Here is an 8238-nt window from a genome sequence, read left to right as displayed (position 1 = left end):
TTAGTAACTGAAACCTAGTTTCATTAGTTTTGGTATTAAAGAAAAAAAAATTCACGAATTTTATTTCAGTATATTATGAGATAGGTACATGCTAAATGCTATTTAAAGCTCATGAGTGTTTCAGCCATTCCTTATATCCTTCCAACACAATCAATATCCTAATAATACGCGTAATATTTTTAGTATATTGATTGTGTTGGATAAAGCCTAAATAATTATTCTTTACCGATTTAACAGAAGATAATTACGAAACCGATTCGTAGCGAAAATAAAACGGAATAATACAATGAGATATAGTTCCCAAAAATTTTAAAAGAAACTTGTATTCGATACAATTAGTTAAAGATTTCTAACATCCAATCATTAATTTGAAAATCATACTATGAATATAATATACCTAGGAGATAGTAAGTAAACAAGACGAACAAAAAGTTATGTTAATAGCAAAATGTGATGAGGTGAAATTGTAAATTATAATAATTATTATACCTGACATAGTATCACAGATAGTAGACATTGCGTAGCGGTTTTCCGGAATAGAGTGTGGGTGATAAAATTAATTTTAGATTTAAATATTGCCAGCAAAGAAGAGGCGAAGGTTTTGTCGCAAAAAAGTAGGAAATCGCGATGCGTCTCAGGGATTTTTCCGGTGCAATCAAATAGTTTAATGGTGCAGAAAATGATCGAGTGGACTTAGAAGGTCTTAGGCCTACCTTTTGTTGTAACTATTAAAAAACGTGTATAGGTCAAACATCTTTTGTGCTAAATTTTTTATGCAATTGAAATACCAAACTGAATGTAAATTAGGTAGTAAATGTGTGAGCCAAGTACACATACGTTTTGAAGTATATATACGTAGTTAAACATATCCATGAAGTTTAAATCTTTTTCACTATTTTAATGATACATAAATTTAATTTAAGATGAAACAGTCTGAAGCTACCCTCGTTACACTTCACGTTATCGCAAAAATCCTTGTATGCAATATTAAATTTAATTGTTATCAGTTATCACAAAGATACCATTAGCTCTACATTCTTCTACCCCATTGAGTAAAACTATAATTTAATTCTCAAAAAATATTAACTTCTATCAACCACAAATACTTCAGATTACAGCAAATACTATCAGATTTTATTCAAAGTTTTTCAGCCTTGCTCTCGATCTTGAATGGTTTTTGTAGATTTAATCTAGTATAAAACACAGTGCAAGTAATTCTATTGCATAGTTTTGATAAGACTGTAAGCAGTACATCATGCCATCCCCCTGTGAGCCCTGCAAAGGTAAGTTGTATAAAACAAATTTTATTCGGTTTTTAAAAAAGTAAATTTTAAGAAATTACTATATATACTATATACTATTAGGCTCTTGAATTTTCAGATCTGATTTTTTTCGGTGAGATTGTTATAAGCTATAATTAATAAGTGAAAAGTTGTAGAAGGTATAATAATAGGTAGGCTTGATTTAAAAAGTCATTGTTGAATTTTATGGGATACCACTTTTATAAGTTTCATTTTATTTTGAAGTCTTATCTTATAAGATGTAAGTAGGTACTCTTGCAAATATCTAATTTACACCCAAATAACGTGTACCTGTTTTATTTTCTATTTGAAAATAAGTACTTATGTAATTAATTCATCATTTCTCTGTTCTACTAGAAACCTGCCAAGAAGGTGCCTGTGAAGACAAGTGCGCTTGCAAGGAAAAGGGCTGTGACGACTGTTCTGCTTCTGGTAATTTCATAAAAATATTTTATGTCCATTTTGAAAAATGTTATAAACTTATGAAATAATAATTGTCCTATTTATAAGTCTCCGTAACACAGACTAATAACTACTAAGTACTAATTTAATCCACAGTTCGTATACTTAATATTTATCATGATGTCATGCCATATCTATATTTTTTTACGGAAAGATCTGTAAGCTTCTTAATTACTAATATTACCTTCTATTACCTTATGACTCACCAATTTTGTGAATGTATGAAAGTATTTGTAAAGTGCATTACAATATATAGAGCCGATTGAAGTTTTCATCTCTACATACCCTCTGCTGAGTAATGTCTTCGGTCAACATTCAACAATAATAATTAATTCAAAAGAATAGATATATTACTTACTTATCACTCACCTATTTAGTGAAACTAGAAAAATATTTGTTAAGTATATTAAAGCATAGAGCCAAATCATATTTTTATCTCTACATACTCTCTGCTATGATAAAATATCTTCGGTCTGCAAAAATAATTAATGCTAAATACGTATTTCCAGGTGGTTGCTGCTAATCAAGATGGACAGAGCTGATGCAGGTCAGCGCGGCTCCAGAGCCACCAAGATCCTGGAAGCTTTCTTCCCAATTTCTTTTTCTGTTGTATTCTTGATTACTATTGTTCTGTTTTACTGTTTAATATAGTTTTGTTAAACTTATATGTTGTATTATTTATATTTAATAGTCCTTATGTTATTATAAAATTACCTATACACTGTGAAATTATCCTACTAATATTATAAATGCGAAAGTTTGTATGGATGTTTGTTACTCTTTCACGTAAAAACTACTGAACCGATTACAATGAAATTTAGCACACATATAGAGGGTAACTTGGATTAACACATAGGATAGTTTTTATCCCGGAAATCCCACGGGAACGGGCACTATGCGGGTTTTCCTTTGCAAACGCGGGCGAAGCCGCGGGCGGAAATCTAGTATAAATATAAAGAAATATTGGACAATGGAAAATGTTCAGTGCTGTTTACACCAAAAGAAAGAAAGAGTCAAAACTCAAAATGCTGTAGCAATTAGATGATTAATGAATTAACTTATTATTTTTACGTAGGCACATGAGAATATAAATTATTTCGTCTGTATAAATATTAAATGTAAGAATCAGAAGCTATTTATAATGATTAATGGCTTCGACCGTGGTACATAATAGAGACTTTAGCATTCAGGCATCACGTACATACAACCATATCCAACGTTAAAATCATATCAATGTCTAAGTTTTTAAGATATGCGCGTTCAAACATTCACACAAACAAAATCTGCAGCCTTATGTATAACTAGCTGTACCTCAGGGTTTTACCCGCATTGCTCTCCTTCAATCGGTCGTAGCGTGATGATATTTTAGCCAGGAGCCTTCCTCGATAAATACGCTTTCGAACACTGAAATAATTTTTAAATCGGTACCGTAATTCCTGAGACTAGCGTATTCATAAAAACAAATAAGCAAACTCTTCTCTACAATATTAGAATAGAATATAGATAGTGTAGATAGATGTGATACTTTGTTTGTAAATCAGGCAAAAGAGGTACCTATCATCAAATTATATGAAATTAGATTCAAAGTTTGTGTAAAATCTATATAACATACACTTTATTGTAGTTAGCACGGTTAGTAGAAAAGAAGGTAAGTATACTAAGTATGTACCTACTAAGGTCTCATCAAAACTTGGATTCCAAGCTGTGAAAGTGATTACTATGAAATACATACAATTTCAAATTTCCAATTGCGATATTGTTAGGGACCATGGGCGTAGCCACGGTGGGGCAGGGTGGGGCGCTTGCCCCACCCAGGCTTGAACCTGGAAGGTACCTAACCAAATTTAAAAATTGAATTATCAGGTACTAACTTCTAAGCTTCCGTACTTACTTCCGTAAGAAAATTCACACTCGATTCTCGAAAGTCGACAGTCGACACAGAAAATGAGACCAAAACATTAGTATTATTTACCTCTACAGACTGATTAACAAATAATTGTCATACGCCCAGCGACCAAACGGCTGAAGATAGGGACACATTTTGGATCTATTTCGTGATGTGGTAGGTGAACAATAAGGTGTTTTGAATAAGAATAATTCGAATAACGAATTACACACGAAAAAAGAAAATAGCTGAGGCTTCTATGTTTATTTATTTATTTATTTATATTTTAGGAGAATCTACAGCTGTATTCTTAAAAAGTAGTTACATAATATAATAATCACAATAAGCCATTTACAGATTCTCACGACTAGAATAACACTAATATGTAACAGATTCAAATGTAAGCGATTACGCACACGAATCAAATGCTTTCGAATTTACTAATACTATTGTAACACTAAATTAAATTACATATTAACTCGACCACCAAACTGACGAAAGAACTCATTTGCTAACTGACGCTTAATTGAGTAAGGACTGCTGCAGAATAAGTCAAAATCGAACTGTTTTGAAAATGATAGCTTGTTAAAGTTATTGCTTACGCGCAGAATAAACGAGTTTTGACGATAGTTAGTGCTGACTGCGGAAGTAAAGATAGGAGTATATTTACGAGATACAATTGAGGGTGTGTATAGTGAAATTTTGGCTAGTAGATCTGGGCAGTCTATTTTGTTGGATGTAATACCTAAAAGTAATAAGATATCAGCAATCTCCCGGCGATTTGTAAGAGGTAGAAAATGAAATTTGCTGCAGACCTCGAAATAATCCTCAGATTTGTACGGGACATGTAATCGGTAACATAGGAATTTCAAAAACTTCATCTGTATTCGTTCTATTCTAGTTATATATTTATCGTATCTCGGATTCCATATTGGCGACGCATATTCTAAGATGCTGCGTACGTAAGCACAAAATAGAATTTTAAACGTTTTCGCCTTTTTGAAATCAGACGAAATTCTCATTATAAAGCCTAAAGCTTTAGATGCTTTAGCTAGAATACAATCAATATGTTTATCAAACATGAGTTTTGGGTCATGTATTACTCCTAAATCTCTTATGTCAGGGCTAGTTCCAAGATCTTGATTTTTTATTCGATAGTTGAAATGCAGTGTTTGTTTTTTACGACTAAATGAGACAACTGTGCATTTACTAGGATTGAGATCTAATTTATTTTGAGAACAATAGAAGTCTAGATTATTAAGGTCCTCTTGAAGCATAGCAGCATCAGCAGAAGAATCAATAGTCCTAAATATCTTCATGTCATCAGCAAAGCAAAGAAGATTTGAGTATGTGAGGCAACTTGGGATATCGTTTATGAATACGCAAAACAGAAGAGGACCTAAAAGGGAGCCCTGAGGTACTCCACTTGGTATTACAACCCAACTTGATATGTAGTTACTTATTACAACTGCTTGAGATCTATTGTTGATATACGAAGAAAACCATCTTAGTAAGTTACCTCTAATGCCCATAATGTATAACTTATGCAAGAGAATCTTGTGATCTATGCGGTCAAAACATTTACTGTAATCCGTGTAGATTACATCAACCTGATGGCCTGTCTCCATAGCATCAGTAATATAATCATTCAGAAGCACCAGGTTAGTCACGGTTGATCGACCTTTCAAAAATCCATGCTGACAACTCATGAAAGTGTTTTTAAATACTGCATAAACCTGGTCGTATACTATTCTTTCGAAGACTTTGGCTATGATACACAATTTAGATATGGGTCTGTAATTGACAACTTCCAACTTAGAACCTTTTTTGTGGATAGGTGTAACGAATGCCCTTTTCCACATTGAGGGGAATTCCATAACAGTAAGTGATTTCTTAAATAAATAGGTTAGTGGAATGGCTATTGAATCAGCACATTTTATAAGAAGCAGTGGACTGACTTCATCAGGACCTGTAGATTTTGAAGGATCTAGTTGGGATAATGCCTTTTTTATCGTTTTCAAGTCGATATTAATCGAACAAAGGTCAAAATTTGATTCAAAATTACTAAGTTCCAATTCAGACACATAATTTGATAAGTTTGTGTCAGTTTTATCTAGGAATGTAGTATAAAAATATTCTGAGAATGCATTACAAATATTGTTACCAGATGTGAATAGATTGTTATTATATTTAATATTGCTAGGTAAGCCTTTAGATTTCGATCTACATTTGAAAAAGGACCAGAAATATTTAGGATTCTGTTCAATGGCATTTTCAACAGAATTTATATATTTTAGGTAACAATCATTTTCTACAGTCTTAACTCGATCCCTTAACAGTTTGTATGATTCTAAGCTACTAAGGTTTTAGTAAATCTTGTATTTGCGAAAGTGTTTAAATTTTTCTTTAATTATCTTTATTAAAGCTGGTGAATACCAAATAGGAAACTTATTGTCAACCACGGTTTTGCTTGGGATGTAAGTGTGTATTAAGTTATTAACAATCGAATAAAAATAATTCACACTTTCTTCGATGGAATGAGTCCTGTCAAACTCTTGTGACCAATTAATTTTTAATATTTCTGCATTTATTGCCTCGTAATCCCCTTTGTTAAATAATATTTTCTTCCTTGTATTAGATTTTAAATACGATATGTGAACAAATTCTACATCTATTATGAGCGCTTTATGATAAGGATCAATCGGTAAAAGCGGACAGACACATTCATGCACAACGATTGAATCATTTGATAACACCAAGTCGAGTATTCGGTTGCTAACGTTATGTATGAAGTTGTACTGCTGCAAACCGTGAGTATATAATTCGTCGATAAACAAACATTCATCACCATTCGAGTAGTTTGAAGGAAGAAGCAGACCTTCAGAATTTATATTCCACGATATATTACTCATGTTGAAGTCGCCCGCAATAATTATTTTATCCGAGGGATGATTAAGAATTATATTATTCAGTGCTTCTAGAAAGTTATGCAATTGTTGAGAAAATGATCTGCCTAAGTTTTGTTTACAAAGATATAATACACATATATGAATATTTATAATTTCGTTATGATATTTAACACGTAAAGTCAACCAGAGGTCCTCGGCAGATGACTGAAATTGCTCCTGTGACGTTACGATTAATTCCTTTCGGGCTGCGATAAGCACGCCCCCTCCCCGCGTTTGTCCTGTCGTCTCATAATTCCGATCCCTACGCCACACTACATAACGATCACCAAAAAATTCGGAATTCGATATACCATCCACAAGCCATGTTTCCGTTAATAGTATAATATCATATGAGGTTAAACATAAATTACGAAAAAATAATAAGGACTTTGTCCTTAATCCTCTTACGTTTTGATAGTAAATTGATAATTTTATATTTTCGTTAGCCATTTAGTTTTGATACATTCAATAAACGTTTAAAAGGCATTTTATAATCGAATAAAACCATTAGAAGATTTAACCGTGCGTACGTATATTTGCAGGATAAAATAATTGTTACATAAACTGTTAGAAAAATGAGTGTAGTACAGTTAGTTACCCCACTATTTTATCCAATTTCAATTTTGTTTTAAGTTTCACGTTCTAAAGAACGTGTCACGTGAGTTACAACTCAAAAAAATATGGGCCTAAAGAAGATGCCATCGCAAATGCGTTCGCAAGCGCGTTCGCAAGCGCGTTCGCAAGCGCGTTCGCAAGCGCGTTCGCAAGCGCGTTCGCAGGCGCGTTCGCAGGCGCGTTCGCAGGCGCGTTAGCAGGCGCGTTCGCAGGCGCGTTCGCAGGCGCGTTCGCAGGCGCGTTCGCAGGCGCGTTCGCAGGCGCGTTCGCAGGCGCGTTCGCAGGCGCGTTCGCAAGCGCGTTCGCAGGCGCGTTCGCAGGCGCGTTCGCAGGCGCGTTAGCAGGCGCGTTCGCAGGCGCGTTCGCAGGCGCGTTCGCAGGCGCGTTCGCAGGCGCGTTCGCAGGCGCGTTCGCAGGCGCGTTCGCAGGCGCGTTCGCAAGCGCGTTAGCAGGCGCGTTCGCAAGCGCGTTCGCAGACGCGTTCGCAGGCGCGTTCGCAAGCGCGTTCGCAAGCGCGTTCGCAAGAGCGTTAGCAGGCGCGTTCGCAGGCGCGTTCGCAAGCGCGTTTGCAAGCGCGTTCGCAAGTTAGTAATATTACTTCAAAAAGGTACCGTCTACATACTATAGTGCATATGCACAAAAATAACGTAACAAATAAGGTAACAAACTATAGACTTATATCACAACAGTCCCTAAGATGCTGATTGCACGGCGGCACACACATGTGGTTTCTTTACGGCAGATTTTCAAAGGGCTTTTCTTCTGTCAGATGTTTGAAAACTTATGAATTTATACTGCTTTGTTGCTCTTCTTTCTGGACCATTTATGAAAACAAATAGGGTAATTCCGGGGTAGATGGCCATAAGGTAGAGATGGCCTATCGAAATATTTCAGTGATTCGCTCACTAATTGTTACAGTTTAACGCTTAGTTCGCTGCTCGTCGTGCGTGAGGACAAAAGTACGGCAAAATATTAAGCGAAAAACAAAGAAAATATAAGTAAATCCTTTGTTTTTTGATTCAAATAG

General features: G+C 34.9%; 1 long non-coding RNA gene across 1 annotated transcript; it reads left to right on the top strand.

Annotated features, from left to right (window-relative positions):
- The first annotated feature begins 1164 nt into the window (after positions 1–1164).
- On the top strand, positions 1165–2428 carry LOC123701354. Its single transcript, XR_006752731.1, has 3 exons — positions 1165–1283; positions 1659–1733; positions 2273–2428. It is a non-coding gene; the product is annotated as an uncharacterized LOC123701354 (long non-coding RNA).
- The last annotated feature ends 5810 nt before the right edge of the window (positions 2429–8238 follow it).

This window comes from Colias croceus, chromosome 21, assembly GCF_905220415.1.
Source record: "Colias croceus chromosome 21, ilColCroc2.1".
In the NCBI taxonomy this organism is placed as follows: Eukaryota; Metazoa; Arthropoda; class Insecta; order Lepidoptera; family Pieridae; genus Colias; species Colias croceus.
Note: the sequence above shows the minus strand (reverse complement) of the source record. Positions and strands in the feature narration are given on the sequence as shown.